Raw genomic sequence first — 25,318 nt, forward strand, 5'->3', positions numbered from 1 at the left:
TTGCCCATGGAGTGTCCAGTTTCACTGGGAAGTACTTCTGTGTAGAGAGACTCAAATTAAATTAAATCAAATTAAATCCATGTATTTTGGAGTTTGGGAGTGGTTTACTAATAAGATGCTGGTAGAGTACATATAGACCAACCTGCAAAGATGAGGTTGGTCTTTGGAGCCAGGGCTCTCCCATTCAGCCTTTTACTCTCTCCAATTGTCCCTAGTCCAGATCTTGCAGAGTCTCCTATAGTGTTGACCAGTTAAAAAACATGGCTCAAGCTCTTTTCCATCTTGCAAGATGGTGGGTGAAAAAGCTGAGATGCCAGATATTAGCGAGAAGCAGCCTGAAGCCAAGAAAGCAGATGCTGGTGGCGAGATTGAGAAGGGTCACCTCAAGGCTAAAACGCAGAAGAGGGGGAAACCTCATGGCAGCTGAAAGGCTGTCCTAGTCAGAGGAAGTGGCAGAAATTCCTAACCGGCTCTGTATTCCAGAAAGGCCATGTATAAGAGGAAATATTCAGCAGCTAAAACCAGGGTTGAAAAGCAAAAGGAGCAGGTTCTTGGCTACTGTCAGGAAACCAATTGTTGGTTACAAGAATGTGGTACCCAATAGTTAAACTTTGCAAAATGCCTGGCTATTACCCTACTGAAGGCGTACTTGGAAGCTGTTGAGCCACAGCGAAAAACCTGTCCGTCAGCATGTGAGGAAACCATGAGCTAGCATCACTCCTGGCAACATCTTGCTCATCTTCACTGGCCTCAAAAGAGGCAAGAGGATGGTTTTCCTGAAGCAACTGAACAGTGGCTTGCTGCTTGTAACTGGATCTCTGGCCCTCAGTTGAGACCCTCTGTGTAAAACGCACCAGAAATCTGTGATTGCCACTTGCACCAAAATCGATATCGGCAATGTGAAAATCCCAAAACATCTCACTGATGCTTATTTCAAGACCCAGACTCCAGGAAGGTGAGATCTTTGTCACAGGGAGAGAGAAATAGGAGATTACAGAGCAGCGCAAAGTTAATCAGAAAGCTGTGGACTAGAAAATTCTTCCCATAATCAAAGCTGTTTCTCAGCTTCAGGGTTACCTCTGCTCTGTGTGTTCTCTCATAAATGGAGTTTATCCTTCACAAGTTGGTGCTCTAAATAACAGATCCATTAAAAACAAAAAACATGGTCTAAAAAAAAAAAGCAAAGAAAAGAGAAAAGAAAAAAGAAGAAAAGAAAAGGACATATGGGCATTAGAACAGAAAAATTCTGGAGATACTCTTTTATAATCATTCTCAAAAAAATGTATAAAGATAAGAATTCCAAGTTAATAATATGGGGACAAACTCCAGGGGAAAAAATAGAGAGGGTTCACAACACTGCCACATTCCTTATGTATTTAGTGTTCAATGTTGGAAAGAGAATTTCATATACTTTACTGTAGTCTGTAAATTGCATTGAACAGAACAATTAAGTAGTATAGAAACTATAATTGGGTTGGTAAATAATTGGGTTATATTTAAAGAGCTATTTGACCTCACATTGCTGTGGGTAAACTATAAGAGTGATCATGGCTTGGGCCAACATTTCTCCATGAGTACGTGTTAGAGATGGAACAAGTACTAATAGGGTTAAGTTCAGAAGAAATAAGCACAAAGTAAATCACGTGGAAGAAAAACAAAGACCACAACTACCAGGTGGGACAAATTTGCCTTTGTGCAAATATTTTAGGACAAATTTAGAAATGGTCATAGTTAACCATAGGGTAAGGGTGAATCAGCACAGTGGGCCACAACTAATAAAAACAAGTGTGTTGCAATGACCTGTGAATGGGGAAAAAACTGAGCTGTTACCCTTTTTGATTGGCCCACTCTTCACCAAAAGTAATAAATTCCATTGATCTGTGAAAGGAAGCTTAATATAACCAGTACTTTTAAATATAACTAGTACTTTTAAATGCCAGGGTCAATTTCTGTTTTCTGCAACTAAGAAATATAGAAATAAACAAATGAAAATAAAAATTATACCAAAATCATTCTCTGTATTTATTAACTCAAGCTTAATAATTGCATATTCCAACTTTCTATTCCTATTTTAATTGCATTAATGGCTTTTGGTGTTCTCTTTTTTCTTTTTTTTTTTTTTTTTAAAGATTTTATTTATTTATTTGACAGAGATAGAGACAGCCAGCGAGAGAGGGAACACAAGCAGGGTGAGTGGAAGAGGAAGAAGCAGGCTCATAGTGGAAGAGCCTGACGTGGGGCTCAATCCCGTAACGCCGGGATCACGCCCTGAGCCGAAGGCAGACGCTTAACCGCTGTGCCACCCAGGCGCCCCTATTTTTTCTTATGTCAATTTTCATTTTATATTCTTTTTGAAATGTATCTACTTATGCTTTTTTCAACTGTGTAACTAATCAATTTTGTATATTATTTTTGCTTTAATCTCTGCTATGTCTTTGGAATTATACATGTATACATACTTATGAAGATATATTTGGCATATATATTTCTACATGAATACATATTAGAGAAAGCAGCAAGTAGAAACAAGATTAAGTTCACATTGTAATTATAAATAATTTAGTTTTCCTCTCTCTACCCTATTTCTTGTCAATGTCACGTTTTTAAGCTCTAAGGTAGTTTATTTTTAATTTATTTGTGTGTTTTTAATATATTTATTCACTTATGTCTATCTTTATTTTTTTTAATTTTCTTCTATTTTATTCCAATAGGATCACTCAGTTGTTTGTGTCCCTTGCTCTTACTTTAATACATGTATTTACAGTTGTAAATTTCCCTGTAAACACTGTTTTGATTGTATCTGTCAAATTTTGACATGTAGTTGGTTTGTTTTCATTCAAGTCTAAAGTGTTTCATAAATTTCTCTTTACACAAATTACATTTGATAGTTTTTTATTATACAGATCATAAGCCTTCTTTACAGCCATCCTTGGTGATTAACTTTTAAATATTTTTGCTTTGCTTTTACTCACTCTATCATTTTTTGAAAGAAATATTTTTGACTGTACAGATCATTTCCTTCACCCAAATTCTATAAAGCTTTGCTTAATAATTTTGAAATAGCATTGCAGATTAATATTTTTTCATATTATGAAAATACATTTTTCATTTTTTCATCTTTATATCTTTCGGATCTATTGTTTTGGATTTTGCTTTTGTTTTTTGACGTATGTGTTAGTCAGCTTTTAGTCATGAAACGACATTGCATTTGATGTATTTTAAGATAGAATAGTGTTGGAAACCAGACACCTGGCATATCTTGCCTATCCATTTATCTTGACGAATTCTGGACTTAGTTTTCTTACTGGACTACCTCATCCAAGATTATTTTCCAAGAGAGTCTGTATATGAGTTTAAAATTTCTGAGACTCTGTATGCTTAAATTCTTTTTTTGTCTTCACTTTCAAATGGCAGTTGCATGGGATTAAAAAAATATCTTGACTTGAGTTTCTTTTCCTTCAGCCCTGTGAAATATTACTTATTCTCCTACTTACTCAACTATTGCTAATGAAAAAATTGAAGTAAATCTGTACCTTGTTTCTTTATGGATGGTTGGCTTCTTCTTTCAGGAAGACTTATCTTTTAAATTTTTAGTTTTAATAGAATGCGTCTATATGTAGAAATTTTAAAATTTATTTTGTATAACATCGAAAGCCTTTCAATCTGAATTCACTTTTCTTTAACTCAGAGACACTCTGAGTCAATGTTCCATGACTTTATTTCCTGAAATATTTTATTTCCTGCCACTTTTTTTTTAAAGATTTTTTTGTATTTATTTGAGAGAGAAGAGAGAGAAAGAGCATGAGCAGGGGGAGGGGCAGAGGGAGAGGGAAAAGCAGGCACCCCTCTGGCTGGCTCCATCCCAGGACCCTGAGACCATGACCTGAGTGAGCCCAAGGCAGACGCTTAAGCGACTGAACCACCTAGGCACCCCTCTTTCCTGCCACCATTACTTTTGTGTGGGGTCTCTTAATTTAGACATCACGACACTTCTGTTTTATTTTATCACCCATAATTTTTTTTTTACTTTCCTCTAATATTTCTCTTTGTTGCTTCCCAATGGTCTCTGAAAGATATTAACCCAGTAGTCTAATGCTTTAATTTATTTTGTGCTCTATGCAGACTATTCTTCAATCCATCCACTAAATTTGTATTTCATCTGCAGTATTTCTCAGAAACTGTATTTATTGTTGGCCTTTCTTCGTGACTGCTTCTTTCTTAGTTTTATACATATGCTCCTTCACCTTTTGACAATATTTTTTAGGCTAATCCTAAATTTTTGCTCTCTTTTTATTAAGTTTGCTTCGTCTGGGATAGTCTACCCAGTTCTTCCTTCTCTAAAATTGTGCAGTGCTCAAAGTTTGATTATTACACTTTGTGAGAAAATACTGTCTCAAATATTTCATCAGGTACCTTGGGTCTTAATTTAGACCTGATGGAGGAAGTGATGACTAAGAATATTGTGATTATATAATGTATCATCCAAGTCAGGACATTTTTGAATGAGAAAGAGTGTGTCAAAATAATTAAAATCAGTGGCGCCTGGGTGGCTCAGTCTGTTAAGTGGCTCCTTTCAGCTCAGGTCATGATCTCTGGTCCTGGGATTAGCCCTGAGTCAGGATCCCTGCTCAGCAAGGGGTCTACTTCTCCCTCTCCCTCTGCCCCTCCCCCGTTCATGCTCGCACGCTCTCTCTCTCTCTCTCTCTAATAAATGAATAAAATCTTTAAAAAATCATTAAAATCATGCAATTTTTTTGAATAGTTAATTATCGATGACATGTTATATTTTATCATGGACCTTCAAATAGTTCTTTTCATAAACTATTTTCAAAGATAAGATTCTTTCAAAAATAAAACTCCTGCATTATAATTTGAAAAATAGCTTCATTTTTATTGCTTTTTTATTGCTTATTTATGCATTAATTTAAAAATACCATAAGCAGAATTACAGAAACATTATTCTTGATATATGTGTATATTATATATAATATATATTATGTATATTTATATATATAAATTACTTATGTATATAAATCAAATGTCTAATACAATGGAACTGATATTTATCTGGAAGTATATTTTTAAAATATCCTTTATTTATTTTTATGTTTTTATAAAACTCATGTAATCTTCTTCAAACTTTTATTTTATTTTTTAAAAATTCAAAATAATTGCCTTCAATTGATCTTTCTTCTGCAGGTCATAATAGTTTTTATTACAATATTATTGATTATATTCTCTGTGCTGCCTATTCAAGTCATAATATTGTTAATTGAGTAAAGTCTCCCAACAGATGTTGAAACATCCAATAAACTCAGAGGAAATAATATTAAATGGAGAAGGTAGGTGGGGGGATGGGGTAATTGGTTGATGGCATTAAGGAAGGTGTGGGACGTGATAAGCACTGAGTGTTACATGAAACTGATAAATTACTGAACACTAAAAAAAGAAAAAGAAAAAATATTAAATGGAGAAGATTCTCAATTCTAATTTTTTTATTAAAAATGTATAAATACTTTGTCCTATCATTTTTGGTCTCCATTTTGAGTATATTTCTTCAACAAATATTTTTACGAGTCAAAATTTATAAAATAAGTTTTTAAAGTTTATTATTCTTTGGAATGTTTTGGCAAATATAGATGCTGGAAATCAGAATCCTATTCAAATGCATTCTATTTACCAGTATAGACTATAAACTTAACCGATAAATACAGGAAATCCATTAAGAGCTTCTTCCCACAATCTGAAGTATTCCAAATCACAATAATAAAACTTCAAACTTGTAAACTGTTCAAAATTTTCTAGATTGATTTGTTCATCTCTTTTCTTATTTTTTTTAAAGGAATACATTCTAATATCTCTCTTTTTGAAAGCTTTCTTTTCAATAATTATAAGGCAAAACCACTTCTGAAACTTAATCGATAATAAGTAGCAAAGACAGATGGCATCTCCTGCCATGACACAGGTGTTTTTGTATTAATAACAGCTTCATCACCTAATGTTTGTAGTTTATTTGGTGTGCATATATAGAAATGTTTGCAAATTTTAACAACCTGCTTATATTTCGATTGATAGAGTATTGATATGACAAAATGATGAACTTAGTGTGCAACACCACCAGTTCCAAGTACATTTCTCTTCCAATGTTTCTTAATTCAGCAACAGTAATGCTTGTGTCATGATGCTGTGCTCTCAGGAAATTAATATTCTTATCACTGCAAATAAAAATTTAACTTTCAATGTTGAATCCCTCACTCAACTTAATATACCGTTCAATTTTTCAAAGATTTGATTTAGTAGCTTGGATTAAAACATCAAACAGGGGCGCCTGGGTGGCACAGCGGTTAAGCGCCTGCCTTCGGCTCAGGGCGTGATCCCGGCGTTACAGGATCGAGCCCCACATCAGGCTCCTCCACTATGAGCCTGCTTCTTCCTCTCCCACTCCCCCTGCTTGTGTTCCCTCTCTCGCTGGCTGTCTCTATCTCTGTCAAATAAATAAATAAAATCTTAAAAAAAAAAATAAAACATCAAACAAATATTGGAAATAACTGTTTTTCTTTATTGGAAGCATCCGATGATAATACAAAATTGGTATCTTTTACATGTTCAAAAATCTTCTTTTGCTAACAAAGCCAATTCATTGGCCACTATCCCTTCATTTTTTACAAATGCATAAAAAACTTGGAATAAAATATGAGTGGAATTTAGAACAGCCAATGGTTTTAAATGAAGCCATGCTTTACAGAGTGATAGGTAAATGCGGATGTCTCACTTCCCATCATGGTATTAATGTAACTACTACAGTTTGAAGTGAGTGCTGATGTTTCTTCAGCAGTTTTTTTGTTTGTTTTTGGTTTTGCATGTGGCTGGTGACTTAATCCTGGTGATAGATATTAAATATCAACAAATATTTTTGCAAGTTACATGTTCACCCTCAACTTCCTTGAGAACTGCAAATGTAGTACATAAATTGCTCTTAGGCTTGCAGTGTTGCTTTTTGAGCTCATTACTGTGAAAATGCTGCTTCCGCTGGAATTGTTCTGTTGGACTCAGAATGAACACAGGATGACTATACATGGGGGATCAAAGGGACACATTCTAAATAAACTATGACTTCCTAGAGGAAATCCAGTCCCTCTGTGATCTTCATAGTTTTTATTTTCAATGTGTAAGAGAGAAGGAAATGATTAACCAATCCAATATTCTCAAATGTTGTTTCGTTGCCACCCTAACTTTTTAAACACGTCTTCAAAAAAATAAAGCAAGAAAGAAAAGAAAATGAAAATCTTCCAAGAAATATGCCCAGAAACTACTGCAAAGTCTCAAAGTGAAAAACAGAAGAGAGCAAGGTGCCTTTATTAGTACTCTGGAATCTCAAAAGACACGTCAAAAGGCCTTCGTTCTGCAAGCTAGATATTTGCGTTTTCTTATAAAACTTGATGTTGCCCACTTGAGCTGCCTAGTAAGCGCTGGGGCCAGGGCCTTGTTTAAATCCTATTCCTGTTACTATAACCAACCCTGTTTTTAAAATGATGGTTGAGGGGTGCCTGAGTGGGGCTCAATCGGTTAAGTGTCTAACTCTTGATTTCAGCTCAGGTCGTGATCTCAGGGTTGTGAGATTGAGCCCACAGAAGCCAAGCCCTGTGTCAGGCTGGGTGTGGAGCCTATTTAAGGTTCTCTCTCTCCCTCTCCTTCTGTCCCTCCTCCCTCCCACTCTCTTAAAAAAATGATAGTTGAAATCATAGAAATGGTTGAATTACCCTTTAATTTCCATAACATCATAACATCTATAACATACATTTCCATAACATCTATCTTCTTTAGTATCTTATTTCTGAATTGTGCATATTGGGTCTTTGTACTATAAAAACCTCCCTATGGCATCCCCAATATCATGAACTTCCCCTGATAACCAACAGAAACATAAAAAATGTAGAAAACAGCAATGCTTAGAAATTAGGATCCTAGAGCACCTGGGTGGCTCAATCGATTAAGCATCTGCCTCCGTTCAGGTCATGATCCCAGGGTCCTGGGATTGAATCCCATGTTGGGGACTGCTTCTGCTCAGTGAGGAGTCTGCTTCTCTGCCCCTACCCTGGCTGGTGCTTTCTCTCTCTCTCTTGCTCACTCTCTTTCTCAAATAAATAAATAAATAAATAAATAAATAAATAAATAAAATCTTAAAAACAAAACAAAAAAAAACCTTGGATTCTACATAGAGCCCACACCAGCATTCTCTTTATTATAATTAAATCATATTGTCACTATGTTTTCTTTTAAAAGTATGTAATTGTTCTAGGAGTAAGATATTTATTTTTTGATGAAAGTTGCATCTAGAAAGAAATCATTAAAAATAGTCTAGTCCATGGAAAGATTTGAATAACTTTTCATTGAACTGAATACTAGTTCCTTAGTCAAGCTTAACAAATCTTTTGAAGATGAATTTTTATTGACCATAACTATATATAAAGATAGCCTTAATAAGGCATTCATAATTAATAACAAAATTTATAGCCTCCCATTAGTTATCAAAATACAGCCGGTACAGAAATTAAAGATTGAGGAAATAAACCATTTTTTCAGGCTTCAGAAAAAAAAAAAAAAAAACTAGCATAATACCTCAAAACCCCGGGGATGATTTTAATTTTAAAAACGTATTTTATTTTAACCTGAGTTATTTGCCTAAATACCTATTTTTGAGCTCCTCATAAGTTATATAACTCCTAATGTCCAAAATATATTTTTTAAACAATAACATACTAATCTTTATAATACTATTATTAAAGACCCATACAATTTCCTCAGGCAAAATAGGCAAGAATATAGATAGTTTAGGAGAATAGCTCACACATATGCAACAAAAAATCATTTGACAGAGATAGAAATTTCAAGACAACTAGATTTTAACCTTTGAAATATTTCTTGTACTCTAATTGACATATTCATTTATTGATTTATTGTTTAAAAATGAACAAAACCAGTAATTGTAGAATGCTGTGCCTTAAGGAAGGTTCGACCAGAACAATTTTTGACATTGACACAAAATTTCAAAAAAGATTAAAACTAGGGTGCCTGGTTAAGCATACGACTCTTGATTTTGGCTCAGGTCATGATCTTTGGGTTGTGAGATCAAGCCCCAAGTCAGGCTCTGCTCTGGGAGTGGAGCCTGCTTAATATTCTCTCTCTCCCTCTGCCCCTCCCTCCACATCCACCCACACCTCTAAAAAAAAAAAAAGATTGAAACTGAAGCAAAACAAATATGATTAAGCTTCATATACAAAAATCATTTGAACCGTGAGGTAATAGCTAAATTTTATGTAATTAACTGTTTTAGAGATCCCTTATTGAAGTATATATTTCAAATTATCTTCTACCTTTCAGTGCCCTATCAGTGTATAAATGAAATGGATAGATGTACAGAGTTTAAGTAACTTTTAATGTTTATATAAAATGTTACAGCATCCATGAAGGTGATGTTTATACCCTATCAAACATTCTACATAAACAGGGCTTGTTCATTTTTAACAATGGCAATACTATTAGAAGTGGAAGTGTTATTGCCGAATGAAGATTATTGACCTCCCCCAGAAGAGTGCATGTTTTGTTTTTCCAATTGAGTTGATGAATTTAGAAATGTGCACCTATACTCTGTATCTTGTTTGTCCATATGACCACTGACCTATGTGTAAGAGTTCCTTATGAAAGTTAGAAGTGAAATATGCGGCAATGGCAAGGAGCCAAACTCACCAGCCCACAGGGAGATCAAACCTGGGATCTGGGCCTCATTAGCACCCTGCTCAAAGCAAGTGGGTTAATCATTCACAGACTAATTGGGCCCAGACCACATTAGTTCACTAGTGTGTAAGTTTCTCCTAGCTTAATATCATATACAGATAAGCAATTAATAAATGCTTTCCTATTACAAAGTATTGAAATGCAATATTTAATATTAAATATTTATAATTTTGATTGTTCTCAAACTTGTGTGTTTTTAATTTTCTACATGTTAATAGTCTAAAAATTATTTTAAATATTTAAATATAGATGTTTTTGTTGTTTGCAAACTCCTCGACAAGAATAGTTTAAAGAAGTTTACTATTAGTTTTATAAACGGATATAGGGATAAATGACAATTACTATGAAAAATTGACTGAACAATGTCCCCCCACTCTTTTTATACCATTTCCCACTGAAAGTATTTTTAGGACGCACACAGTCCCAAAATCCTACACTATCACTAGGAAGATCATTTAATTTTATGATGAGAAAAACTAACACAATTTAGCAAACAAGAAAGTTCACTTGAGGGATGAAAATGACTTCATGTGTGTTAAGTATGTATGTATGTATTTATTTTCAGGAAAATTATAAGAAAATCCATGACGTGAGAAATGAAAAGCCTTAAAGGAAAGAATTAGAATAAGGCTCAAAATTTTTAATAAATATACGGAGTTCCTGGTAGGCAGAGGAATCTAACAAGTTGGGAAGATTATAGAGGAAGGGATGGAAAAATTGAGGATTTTTTAACAGCAGGAAATTTTAAACTAATGGTTTTCTGGTGTAATAATGCAAGTTCCAATGAACTGAGGTTTGGCTAAAAAAAAAAAAGCTCTAGCGCAGGACACTGAAACCTCAGCAAGCAATGCATAGACACGGGGACTGCTCAACATTTCTTCATGGTTACATGGCAGCAGGGCCATCCATTAATCAGCAGCTCTGATTTCTGTTACTTTACTTCTTTTTCTTGGTTCTTGGATCTCAAGATTACCCATAGATCTATAGATTCTGTAAACTAAAATCACCTAATAAATTCATTTTTTTGTTTTGGTTATTTGACCACTACAGCTTTGGCAGAAGCACACGAAAAGCCATTAAAGAGTATAGAAAGCAGTCATTGTGCAAAAGCAGAAAACTGGAGCCGACTATTGAAAAGTGAGCCTTTGGGAACTTGTAGATATCTCAAGAGGACCAGTGTTGACACACCACCTGGTATGGTGTAACTCTGGTATGGTCTTCCTGGTCATTTGTGGCGGGGACCACTGTGATTGGCTTTGCCACACTGTGATTGTGCAGTTCCTCTACCCTGCCACTTGTTAGGTCCCTCACAATCACTGCTGAATAGGACGTTAGATTTCCTTAGGGTGTGGGGTAGAACTATTCAAAATGACAGAGTGTCTCGAACTACTCTATAGATTACCTGCATGAGGTAAGAAATTGGACTCATTTCATTCCATTCACCTAAGAAGAAAATATTCAATGGCATTTATATTTAAAATGAAAATAATGCAACAGTACAAATGAACATGGCCTCATGTCAGTGACCATTAAAAAATGACAATTCATATCTTCATATCTTCAATTATGCATGGGTATGTTTGTATCAACTTGATGACCTTTTAAGAGCTGTGTATACCTCCATTACTGTCTCTTGTATATTTGCTTTGAGTCAGACTGAAGAAACAGAAAGTTTGGAGAATAACAATTATCCTTAATCATTCTACCCAAATCCTTGAGGAGATGAATGTCCTTTTTTTTTTTTTTTTTAAGATTTTATTTATTTATTTGACAGAGAGAGACAGCCAGCGAGAGAGGGAACACAAGCAGGGGGAGTGGGAGAGGAAGAAGCAGGCTCCTAGCAGAGGAGCCTGATGCGGGGCTCGATCCCAGAACGCTGGGATCACGCCAGGAGCCTAAGGCAGATGCTTAACTACTATGCCACCCACGCGCCCCGAGATGAATGTCCTTAATTACTAAAAACAGTCAAATCTGATTCTTGGTAACTACAATGAGAATGCCTGGATGGCAGTGGCTGGGAAGGAGCTTCACATGTGTGAAACTAAGAATTCTTCTATTTACTCCCCATTTGCAAAAGGGCCCTTCCAGACAGAAAGCTGTATCTAAAACTGGAGTCAGGGGCACCTGGGTGGCGCAGTTGTTGGGCAGCTGCCTTTGGCTCAGGACGTGATCCTGGCGTTCCGGGATCGAGTCCCACATCGGGCTCCTCCACTAAGAGCCTGCTTCTTCCTCTCCCACTCCCCCTGCTGTGTTCCCTCTCTCGCTGGCTGTCTCTCTGTCACATAAATAAATAAAATCTTAAAAAAAAAAAATTTAAAACCGGAGTCAGCTATGCTTGTGTTCACTTACTACTGGTTCATGAGTTCCTTGAGGCACTCTTTCTCCTTAATACAACTGTTTGAGTGACAGCTACAGAAAATAGTATGATTTTGCCATACATTTGTCTACAAACATTGCATTCTTATCATTGCAAACAGTTCTGTAGAATGAAAGCATTTTCGTTCATTCAGAGCTGGGTTTTTTTTGTGCAGAGATCTATTAATATCCTTTCAAAACCTTTCCTCAGTTTGAGACCATTTTTTGGTAGTGAAGCACTTTTATTTTCTTCTTCATTTTGAAGTGGAAGTTTTGTTCTCTGGTGGTACTTGCTGGCTCCCCAAACCTAAAGAAAATCACAGGGAATAAAATAAAGCCCTCTTCCTTTGATGGCTATCCAAGAGCATGGAAAAACTATCACTTCTTTCACCTACAATTCCTTTAATTTAGTCCCTCGACTGCTAAGAGATGACAATTAAAGCATTCAGGGTCTAAAATAGAAACAAAGTATAAAAAAGAAAAAAGAAGCATCCAGAGAAATAGTTTTTAAGATTTCACCACTGTTATGAAAATAAGATTGTGTCTCAAAAAAATAGCGTAATAAAGAACAGATACAGATTTTTTTGATAATTGAGGCCAAAATACTTTAGCCTAAGTATATCTTAAGTTTCCCTGATAATTTCTGATTATAGTTTTATTTTTGTGTCATTAAATTAGAAATATAGTAAGTTTCACATTTCTTCAGTATACATATTCCATTTCCCCTGTAAAGACAAAATGTTCTTAATACTCCCAAGTTTAGAGTATCTTAATTTAAATAATAATCAGGGGCTCCTGGATGGCTCAGCTGGTTGAGCATCTGACTCTTGGTTTTGGCTCATGTCATGATCTCAGGGTCGTAAGATAAGCTCTGGGTCGGGCTCCCCACTCAGTGCAGAGTCTGAGATTCTCTCTCTCCCTCTCTTTCTGCCCCTCCCCCCACTCGGGTGTGTGCTCTCTCTCTCTTAAATAAATAAATAATCAAAATAGCATTATAATAAAGCATGTTTGTCTAGGTGGGAAAAGATTATATAATCTGCAATGCCAGAAATGAAGTGCGCCAAATAACACCACTCCCTATAAATCCCATTTCTCCTTTTTCTTTTGCAACAAGACATTTTGCTTATGAATAAAAATAATAGTAGCAGAATATTATTTATGGCAATCTGTGACTCTCTTATTGATTATCAGAGCATTTAAATACAATATGTTTTGAAACATTATAGAGGAATCATGTTAAATTTGTAAAATATAGAGAAATGTATTAATCTGTTGCGTGGAATATAAAATGTGTCTTCTTTCTGGTAGCCTCACCACCACTGTGTTCTACTTTTATGCTTTTTGCACCTCAGATTCTAGAATTATTGAATAGGAAATTTTTTTCTCTTCCAAAATGGTTATTGCAAAGGACGAATAAACCAATGGATGTAAAATTTTGGCTAAGACATATCTCTCATACATAGTGTTATATTTAGTTTATTACTATCTTTTTATTATAAAATGTAGTTGCTATTGAACACAAATGAATTTCAAGATTAATATTAAATAATGTATGCCTGTTTGTGGACATTTTCCTTGCCCTCATTGTAGAATGTTTGGGGAGCACCATAACTACTCTACCATCTATCCCAATGTTTCCAAATTGTGAACACCCCCATCTGATATACACAGGCTTCCTTATATGGCAACATACATTATTATACTTTAGTTTCTGGATACCTAATCTAGAGCAAGGTCTAGAGCTCCACTCTAGACTCAGACAAGGTGCTAAACATAGAATGTATATTTTTAGAAAACTCTTTCAAACCTTGGAAAATGAAAAAAGTTTATGAACATCTATCTTTAAATCCTACACTACTTAAGAAATCTCTTTATTTTTTTAAAATACTTTTTACTTAATAACAACCAGAAACAGAATGGTAAAAAAGTGCCCTTAAAGCAATGCCAAATGTGGGCCTTTGATATAGTCCAGCAAAATTTTTATTTTGTTACATATACATATATCATCCACATTTTTGTTAATAACCAAATCAAAACATTTATATGAACTAAAACGATTTTGATATTAAGCTTTGACTGAATATATGTTGTAGAATATATATTATGAGGAAAAATATTCTTTCGGTATAATTACATTTAATGCATAAACATATTTACAATAATCTTGGCTATTTTGGCCTTTGAAAAATAAAAAAAATTAGTTTGTTGTTGTTGTTGTTTATGAGTCAATGATGAATAGCGTAAGTCTGTTATATAATGTTCCCACTTTGATTTGAATAAAGCACATGCAGGGGCGCCTGGGCGGCTCAGTGGTTAAGCGTCTGCCTTGGGCTCAGGGCGTGATCCCGGCGTTATGGGATCGAGCCCCACATCAGGCTCTTCCGCTATGAGCCTGCTTCTTCCTCTCCCACTCCCCCTGCTTGTGTTCCCTCTCTCTCTGGCTGTCTCTATCTCCGTCGAATAAATAAATAAAATCTTTTAAAAAAATGAATAAAGCAGATGCTGTAGAGTTTCCAGTCGCAGGTAAGACAGTGATCATATGCCAGCATATCCTTCCTACTGATTTCAACTAATGACCCTGGACGACAGAATACATAAAGCAACTATCACAAGACACTGCAAAGCAATTACAATAGAATCTCTCACAGAAAAATCAAAACGCAAAGAATGAGAATGAGATCCTCTGTAAGTCTTCTACTCAACAAAAACAATAAAAATGCTGACAATATTTCAAAATCTACTTTTTCAGAACTCTGGGTATTGAGTTTTGAAAAACAACAACAACAACAGAGGAGCATTTACTCAATAGAAACTGCTGAACCTCAGGGCAAACAGCAGGATTTATAGTTTTTTTTTTTTTTAAGGGTTTATTTATTTATATGAGAGAGAGAGAGAGAGCACCTGCATGTGAGCAGGGGGATGGGAGGGGCCAAAGGAGAGGGAGAGAGAAAATTCTCAACAGACTCCCCGCAGAGTGTGGAGCCTGATGCAAGGCTCCACTTGGGGCTCTATCTGAGGACCCCAAGATCATGACCTGAGCAAAATCAAGTCAGCCACTTAACCAACTGAGCGACCCGGGCACCCTGAATTTGTAGCTTTTTAACCTAGCTTATTCCCACCCCTCTTTTCCCAGCTTCACAGTAGTCTTCAAAGCCAACAGTCTTATCATCAAGGTAACTGTTCACATAGGCTGGCCACCACCACAGGGGAGAGAATGAGACTTTAAAAATTTCCATCCTCAGAACAGTGTCACTATTCAGTAAGTCTTCCAGATTTCTGGAAAAGGTGATCTTGCTCAACAGGAGAAACCCTATCCTGAGGATTTGTTCCCCCAAGTCAGCAGCACTTAATTAACACAGCATTTTCTTGAGATTTAGACTAGTTGGGGCAAAGAAGTGTCTGGCCAAAACTGTAGAAAGTTCTCCAGAATGAGATATCCATAAAGAACTTTAAAAGCTCTGATGTATATCTGGAAAACTAGAAAGTCACATGCATATGCCGGACTGTGGCTATGCCCACAAAATGCCTAACATGACTCCAATCTCTCATCCTTGGCTGACTGTGAGGCCCTGAACAAGTAAGAACTTAAGGCCGCGATGGTGTTGTAAACTCCCTGAGCACTGAGCTTTATATCCAACACACACACACACAGACACAGACACACACACACACACACATACCTTCAGGCCTTCAGGAAAGTTTGGAAGATTTACAGTTTCAAGGCATTTAAGGAAATCTCTGTACGCTTATTAACGGACCAGAATAAATCATGTAGGTACTTCAGTGGATGCTGAGTTATTCTTTATGTTCACCCTATGGGCAGTTATCTCTAAATTGAAGTCATCCAATGGGAGAATAAGTATTACAAAATTTTGCCTAACTCTAGTTGTAGTGATCAGTGACTCTACCTTGGCCCTCAAAGGCATTAGATCAATCTTAGATCAGTCTTAACTCACTGACTAGTGTTGTTCTAGTCTTCTTCCTTATGGTTCCAGGCAGAGGCTGTGCAATGACCAGTATATCCTGCTGTACCTCAAATAATGCTTCAGGTCAAGTGAAAGTGCATACAGAAACCTAAGGAAAAAGGCCTGACCATTTGCTTAACTGGTTGGGTCTAGGACCTTGGAGGGCATAGTTGAGGTCATTACTATAGTAATATGCTCTTTGGATTCCTGTTGATATAAACCTTAATTAAATGATACATGAGAAAAATTGAACAAATTTGGTCCCAGACACTGTGAGTAAAATTAACCAGAGTGGTTGACAGGGGTGTACTCATGGGAAAATGCAGCTGAAGCCAAGAAAATATGGAAATCATGGGTGAATATTGTTGCTAAATGATTCATCATGGGTCTCTCATGTTCTGTATATCACAGAAGAAACACTGGTTACTTTTATTCCAGATTATCTTTTCAAAGGTGTTTTATAACAAATGGCTTTATAAGATGGAGCTAGTAAATCCTGCTAGAGCAAGTAGAAAGTTTATATACTGTTCAGTATAATAAGGATAATGTTTCCATTTGGGACAAAGGATAGTTAGGGTCACCCCACAACATAAAAGATTTGGGTTCCTCAGCTACGATTAGCTGTGTCATCTGCCTGGGCCCCTCTCCATCACATGTTTGAGGGAAAAGGGAACCAACACAATATAATTCTCATGGGACTTGCTGGACTGTAAGTGATAAAAATCCTTCCTGTTTCTGACTCAGAAGTCTATCTTCTATCGGCATCATCCATGAAATATACCAAGTAATTTTTTAGTTTGTAAAAAAAGTAAAATATGACTTTAAAAGGTTCTTGGCAAGCATATGAAACCTAGGAAATTAGTAAATTAAATTTGATCAAACATTTAGCACATTTTCAAGAAAGATATACATTCTTAATAAATTCAAACTGAAATCATTTAATTGAAACAAAACAGAAAACCAAGGCAGCTTTTCATTTGCTAATAAGAAAATACCTGTGGCAAAATGTGCATGTTATCAAAAATAAAGTATTTGGGTCCTTGTGGCACCTAACTTTCTAATAATGAATATTAAACTACATTTCAGCAAACAAATCTACAAATATTTATCTGATCTAAATCTTTAAAAGTAATATATACAATTACTTTAAGAAAAATAAATTTTCATCTAAAGTTTCAAAATAGAGGCACATGAATGGCTCAGTCAGTTAAGAATCTAACTCTTGATTTCGTCTCAGGTAGTGATTTCAGGGTTGTGAGATCGAGCCCCACGTAGGGCTCCTCGCTGGGCATGGAGCCTGCTTAAGACTTTCCCTCTCCCTCTGCCCCTTCTCCCCTTCTCTAAAATAAATAAATAAGTCTTTAAAAAATAAAGTTTCAAAATAAATACACAGAAGAAATTACTGAATGGGTAAAATCTACAAAGGAGAAAAATAATCAATATCTTTACACAATATAAATTGTATTCTAATTCTCTTGAACAAAAGCAATTTACCAAAACCTTACTTTTTTTTTCTTTCAAAAAGATGCTAGAGCATTTTGGTTCACAGCAAAATTGAGAGGAATGTGGGGCGATTTTCTTTATGCTCTTTATCCCCATATATACACAGCTTCCTTCATTATCAACATTCTCCCATCCACTGGTACATTTGTACAATTGATAAACTTACATCGACACATCATGACCACCAAGGTCCCTAGCTTACATTAGGGTTCACTTTTGCTGTTGTACATTCTTTGGGTTTGGACAAATGTATAATGACATGTATCCACCATTATTTCAATTCCTTTAGGTAAATACTAAGAGGTGTGATTTCTGGGTCATATGGTTAGGGTACATTTAATTTTATAAGAAACTGTCCACCTGCCTTCCCAACTGACTACATTTTGCATTCCCATCAACAGACTAGGGTTTCTCTCACTCCACATCCTTACCAGCATTTGGCGTTGTCAGTGTTCAGGATCTTGTCTATTCTAATAGATGTGCAGTACTACAAAATCTTTATTTTTAAAAACCTCATTGTGGGGCGCCTGGGTGGCTCAGTCATTAAGCGTCTGCCTTCGGCTCAGAGTGTGATCTCAGTGTCCTGGGATCGAGCCCCACATCTGGCTCCCTGCCCCGCTGGGAGCCTGCTTCTTCCTCTCCCACTCCCCCTGCTTGTGTTCCCTCTCTCACTGGCTGTCTCTCTCTCTGTCAAATAAATAATTAAAATCTTTAAAAAAGAATAATAATAAAAAAAATAAAAACCTCATTGTTTTTCATTCCTAATTGGTACTTTAATTTGCCAGCAAGAAATTAGAATGACTGTCCCCATATCTTCTTAAATATTTTGCATTGTCGAATTTTTTTTATATTTTCCATTGTAATTGACAAAATAAGTCCTAATTTTATAACTTTATTATCATGAAATACAATACACATTTAAAAAATACACTAAGCAAAATGCAACTGTATAACCACAACCCAGGTCAGCATACAGGATATTGTCAGAACCCCAGAAAGCTTCCTACTATTTTGTTCCATTCTACTTTTCTTCTCCTCCAAATATATAATAATCATTTCCTTACTTTTCTTTATATGTTTGTCAATTAATTACATATCTAGAAGCATTATATTTTGCTAGGGTCTTTTAAAATGTTATATAAATAAAATCATAAAGTGTGCATTCTTATGGTTACATTCCAGTTTTATTGAGATATAACTGACAAATAAATTAGAAGATATTTAGTGTCCAACATGAGTATTTGATGGATATACCAAAGCATTCTTAGGTTTTTGAAGTTCATTCATGTTTTAGTTCTGACTCAGTTTCAGCTGATTGATTATTCTCCTCATTATCATCATATTTTTCTGGTACTTTGCATGCCTTATAATTTTTTACTGAGTGCCAGACACTGTGATTTTACCTTGTTGGATGCTTGAAATTCCCTTAAATGTTCTTGCAGTTCGTTCTGGGACAGTGTTAAGTTACTTGGGAACAGTTTGCTCATTTTCAGTTTTTTTTTAAGTTTTGTTAGATGGGAATGTAACAGCTGATTTTTTTCTACTAGTAAAGTACCATAAGAAGCTTCTGACCCTGATGCAATTTCAATGCTTTCTCCTGTGGCTGCTTGGAATGTATAGTAGACATTAGACGAGCCTGGGGAATTGTGGTGTCTGATCCTCTTAGGTGGTCCTTTTGCCGGGCTCGGGTAGGCTTCTCACATGTATGTGCACCTCAGAAATCAATGGAAAAATTCATAAGAGGAACCTCTAAAGGTCTCTGGGGTTTGGTCATTGTGTAACTCTTGGCTCTCGAACATTCTCCCTTGTGAACTCAGCCTCCTTGGCCTCCCAGTTGCATAGCTCTGTCTCCCCAATGCAAGGAAACCACTTGCTTCTGCCTGGGTTCACTTCCCTTTCACCGTGGCTTTGATGTACACCTCATATGTTATTTTAAAAATTAACTTAAATGATCAAAGAATTTATTATTAAACTATAAAACCCGTGTAAGAAAACAGAAAATCTGGATGACTTGAATTTGGTGATGAGTTTTTAAATATGACACTGAAAACATGATTCATGAAAAACCACTGAGGAATTGGACTTTCTAAAAATTAAAAAAAAACCACCACCACCACCATTTGTTCTGTGTGTGCAGGGCACTATTAAGAAAATCAAAGCAAACCATAGAATGGTAGAAAATATTTGCAAATCACATATCAGATAAAGAACACATATCCAGAATATACTAAAACATCATTTAGAACACAGAAATTTAAAAAAAATAAAGAACTCAAAAGGGGCAAAATATATAAACAGACAATTCCCCAAAAATAACATATGGAAGATGAATGAGAATATGAAAAGATATACAACATCATTAGTCATTGTAAAAATGCAAATTAAAATTGCAGTGAGATAACACTTCATACATGGCAAAACAACAACAACAACAACAACAAGGAATAAATGGACAATAGCAAATTCTAGGGAGGATGAGAGCAAAAGGAAATTAATTAATTCGGGGTGGGAATACAAAATGAGGAGGCCACTGCAGGTTCTCTCTTTTTTTTTTTTAATAAAGTAACACATACACTTACCCTACAGCCCAGCAAGCCTACAGCTAAGTATTAACCAAGTGAATTAAAAATACATAACAATAAAAATATGTGAGTACAGAAAACCTGCACATGAGTGTTTATAGCAGTTTTATTCATAATTACCATAAATGAAGCCATCAAGAAGTAACTCAGCAGATGAATGGATAAATAAACAGTGGTATATCCATGCAATGGAATATCACTCAGCAATAAAAAGTAAACTAGTATTCACCTAATGATATGGATTACTATTAATTGCAATTTGCTAAGTAAAAGAAGTCAGATACAAAAGGCTGCATATTGTATGATCCTATTTAAATGGCATCTTGGAAAACGTACACTATAGAGATGGAGAAAAGATCTATATTTTGTGCTTTGGGGGCTTGACAACAAATAAGATCACAGGAGCAGTTTTTTAGGGTGATAATATTGTTTTGTGTGGTATCGCTGATAATGAGCGCACAACTTTGTCAAAATCCATAAAATTATATAACAAAAAGATTAAGCTTTATTGTAGACAAATTACACAATAATCATGTGGAATGTTATGAGATACCTGAATGGGATGGAAACAAATGGATATGACTGTATTATTAATGTTTGGCATAATCTCATTAATAGGGATTAGAATAAAAAGCCTGACCTCAAGTCAGCAGTGTTTTGACAGGATATCCTAAGGCCAGAAGACAAAAGGAACAGTGCATAAACAGCAATTCTATTCCTATTCGGTGATTTTATTTCTTACAGCAATATGAGTTAACAATTCTGAAACTACATGTATCTAGGGTTAAACAAATTCTTAAATAAATTATAGGCAATGGGATCCATGTTTCTAATTGTCACAGTATAAAGTCACAAATAAAGTATGTGTATGTGTGTGTAGGAGAAGATTAAATATCTTGTGGAACTGAATTAGTCAAAGATACCAGTATGAATCTATGTTTATTATAATATATAAAGGGGAAAATATACACAAAATAAATATAGATATATGTGTATATACAGCTGAATATACATACATGTATTTCCTAGTTCTGTCCAGTGAGAATGTCTACAGGAAATTACAATACAGTAGCAATGAGCATACCATGTATCTAGATCTTGTTTTCTAAATATTATTCTCTAATAACAGAAATCAGCCTCCTTTAAAACATATCTGATTTTATTTTATTTTATTTTATTTTTTTTTTAAAGATTTTATTTATTTATTTATTTGACAGAGAGAGAGAGACAGCCAGTGAGAGAGGGAACACAAGCAGGGGGAGTGGGAGAGGAAGAAGCAGGCTCCCAGCAGAGGAGCCTGATGTGGGGCTCGATCCCAGAACCCCAGGATCACGCCCTGAGCCGAAGGCAGACGCTTAACGACTGAGCCACCCAGGCGCCCCAAAACATATCTGATTTTAGAGTTGAAGCAAGGAAAAGAGAAAGTGAGTCTGGATCACCTTGTAGTGCCAGAAAGCACAGGAATGACCCTTTTCCCCCTGGACACATACTGACCAGTAAGAAGGGAGAATATAAAAAAAAAAAAAAACACTGGAGCCAAGCAGAAAGAGCTCCAAATGACTGAAGTTGGCACAATTTGTGCAATGAAATAAATAATTATTGTACTGGTTTACAGTCCAAAGAAAAAAACATATATCCATGAATCCATATTGATATAAATGATGGCATATATAAGTAACTGGGAAAGACACAAGTGTTCCCTGGAGAAGACATTTAAGTAATAAATACAGAAGAGAAAGAGGAAATTTGAAAATTATTATTAAAACAACACAGTAATAACTGCTACTAGCAAGCTTCATTGATGAATGTTAAAATTAATGAGTAAAATATTGATAGAGAAAATATTTGCTTAACCTTACAGTAAGTCCCTCCAAATTTTTGTTATTCACTGTGGTGGTTTTTAATACAAGTTCAAAATTTTTTTGATAAGCCTATCTCTAGGAAGTGGAACTTTAGCTGCCTTCCCAGAGTGACTTGCTTTTGAAGAATATAGTATAAAAGGGAAAAATAGTAAGTACAGGAGAGTTGGCAGACATCGCTTAGCCACTTAATCAAGATTAACACAACCAGTAATAAGTTTTGTTGATTCCTTATCCCTCCTGACATGATGCAGTGGAACAAACACTTCACCTCTTGGGTATTATTTCCCAAAATCCATAAACCCCACTCTAATCATCAGAAAACAGTCAAGTTGAGGGCCATTCTACAAAATACATGACCATTGCTCCTCAAAATTTTCAAATATGATTGAGAAGACCAAGAAACTTTCACAGATTGGAGGAGACTATTACATGGCAGCTAAATGCAACATGGCATTCTCGATTGAGTCCTGGAACAGAAAAAGGACATGGGAGTCAAAATTGGTGAAATCTGAATAAAGCCTCCAGGTTAGTTAACAGTATTATACCAAAGTTAATTTCTTTGTTTAGACAAATATACCATAGCTTTGTCGTAAGATGTTCCCAGTAGTGAAACTGGGTAAAGTTGAGCAATGTCTGGAGATACTTTGGGTTGTCACAACTGACAAGGGTTGCTACTGTTGGAGGCCAGAGAAGCTGCTAAAACCCTACAGTGCACAGGGCAGCCCCACAAGAAAGAATTATCTGAACTAAAATGTCGATACTGCCAAGTTTGATAAAATCTCATCCAGTGAATGTTTTGTTTATTCTGTACCTCTTAATAAAGACCATTGGAAATGGTTCTCTTCAGCTGCCAGAACCAGTGATATATCTTCACTCTCTTACCTCAGGACTTCCACAGATCTACAGTCCTTTGTCATGTTCTACTTCTCTAGAATATTTCCTCTCCATTCCATAGGCAACACATTGGATTATTACACTGGCAATAGTGTGATAATTGGACTTGGTGATGAGAAAGTAGCAGATGTTTTTGACATGTTGTTAAGACACATTCAAATCAAAGGGTAGGAAACAAATTCCACAAGACTACAGGAAGCTGTTACCTTAGTGAACTATTAGAAGTTCAGCGATCTAGGGCAAGTTGAGATATCCTTGAAAATGAAGGATCGCATCTTTCCTACCACTAACAAAGAAGAACAATATCTAGTAGGCTTGCTTGGATTTTGAAGGAGACATATACCTCATTTGAACATTCACTCCAATCCATTTACTGACTCCAAAAGCCACCAGTTTTGAGTGGTGTCGTGAACAAGAGAAAAATATGCGGCATATCCAGGCTGCCATGCAGTTTGCTCCAACATTTGGGCCATATGAATCACAGCTCCAATGATGCTTCAAGTATATGTGGTAGATGGTAACGTGTGGAGTCATTAGCACGCTCCTACAGGTGAATCATAGCAAAATCTGAAGATTTCTGAATAATGCTCTGCCATCTTTTATAAATAACTCTTCTCATTTTGAAAAATAGCTCAGGGGTGCTACTAGGCCTTAGCAAAGACTGAACACTTGACTGTGAGCCACCAAGTTCCCATGTGATCTGAGTTACCCATAAGGAACTGAGTGATACCTGATTGTAGAGCTGAACCACCTCTACCTTGGAAGGGATTGCATTTTGTTCTCACTGGAATAGGTATTTATTCTGCGTATGGAATTGCCTTCTCTGACCACAACGAGTCCCACTGATTTACAAATGCTTTACATACCACCATGTTACTCCACACAGCATTGCTCCTGAATAAGGAACTCACCATATTACTAAGGAAATGAGGCTTTTTAAAAATTAATAATGCAAATTGCAATTAACCCCATACTTATGCAATTACTAAAACTTTTAAAAATATAAATTAAAATGAATCTATTTGTAAGCTCCCAAAGCAGCTTTAACATTATAACATACAAGGCTATTTGTATTGAGCATTGACTATTTTTCTAACTTATCGAGGATCCAGAAATATAGATAAGCCATAACTCCTGCCATAAAGGAACTAATAGAAAAATTTATATAAATTCCAGGAATAAAAAATATATGCAAAGTACTGAAAATAATAGGTTTCGTGAAATATTTTACAGTTAATACTCTTCCATTGTATGAGTATGCCTTAAAGGCCAAACACTATTTTAGGCATTTTAACGTATATTAGCTGGAAGAAAGAACCTTCTGTCAATAAAACAACTTCAGACTGTCACACAAAACTAATTGCTTTGTCTCTGGGTCTAATTTTACTGATCTCTGGATCTAATTTTATTATTTGATTTATAAACGCTTACATATGGCTTACTATTTGCCAAGCACTGACTTCAGCTCATTACAAATATTTACATTGATTTAATGCAATTGTTAATTTGAATTATATCAAATTATCCTGATGATTCAGTTTATTGAATAATGTAGGGACAACAGCATTGTGGGAGGGTGAGAAAAATGTGTGCTATTAGGCTTCGGGAAGGGTCCCTGGTGCATCATCAAATCGTCCATCTTAGAGACTGCCTCATGCCTGTATCCTATTAACTTCATTCACATTTTCCATTTCCTCTGCATTCCTTTGAAACGCAAAGCATCAGAGACATATGGCGGTCTTTCCATCTTGAAAACTAACACCTGAGATTTCTGAAGACAATTTTATATATCAAACTCTACTCTCTTGATTCCCAACGGCACGGTTCAACACCGGAGAAACACGGTATTTGAAAATTCATATTCGATACACATTTTTTAAAATTTTGTTTATTTATTTATTTGAGAGAGAGCGCGGAGCAAAAGTGAAAGAACATGAGTAGGGGAGGGGGAAAGGGAGAGGGACAAGCAGACTTCTGCTGAGCAGGGAGCCCCATACGATGCTGGGCTAAATCCCAGGACCGGGGATCATGACCTGAGCAAAGGCAGACGCTTAACCAACTCAGCCACCCAAGTGCCTCTCAATACGCATGTTTTTACTGGATCCATAAAATTTCCCTACATGGTAAGAACACGGTAGATACAGTGAGAAAACATACAAAATACATTGAGAATTATGATTATATTTAAAATGGCCCACTTTCTTGGTGGCTTATCTATCAAAATAAAAGTCAGAAGTATGTGTGCATGTGCACCTGTGTACAAATTTTCTTTCGGGGGCACTCTGTATTCTCCTATGGGTTAGTGTACGGAGGCTTTCGTGAAGGCTTTTAAAATTTTTTCTACTTATATATCGAACCTCCT

The 25,318-nt window shown here is 35.7% G+C and overlaps 1 pseudogene; it reads left to right on the forward strand.

Moving 5' to 3' along the window:
• The first annotated feature begins 289 nt into the window (after window positions 1–289).
• LOC123793044 (large ribosomal subunit protein eL6 pseudogene) overlaps window positions 290–25,318 on the forward strand; it is a 186,271-nt pseudogene continuing 161,242 nt past the window's right edge.

Source organism: Ursus americanus, chromosome 13, assembly GCF_024610735.1.
Source record: "Ursus americanus isolate L20-20 chromosome 13, mUrsAme1.1.p, whole genome shotgun sequence".
Taxonomy (NCBI): domain Eukaryota; kingdom Metazoa; phylum Chordata; class Mammalia; order Carnivora; family Ursidae; genus Ursus; species Ursus americanus.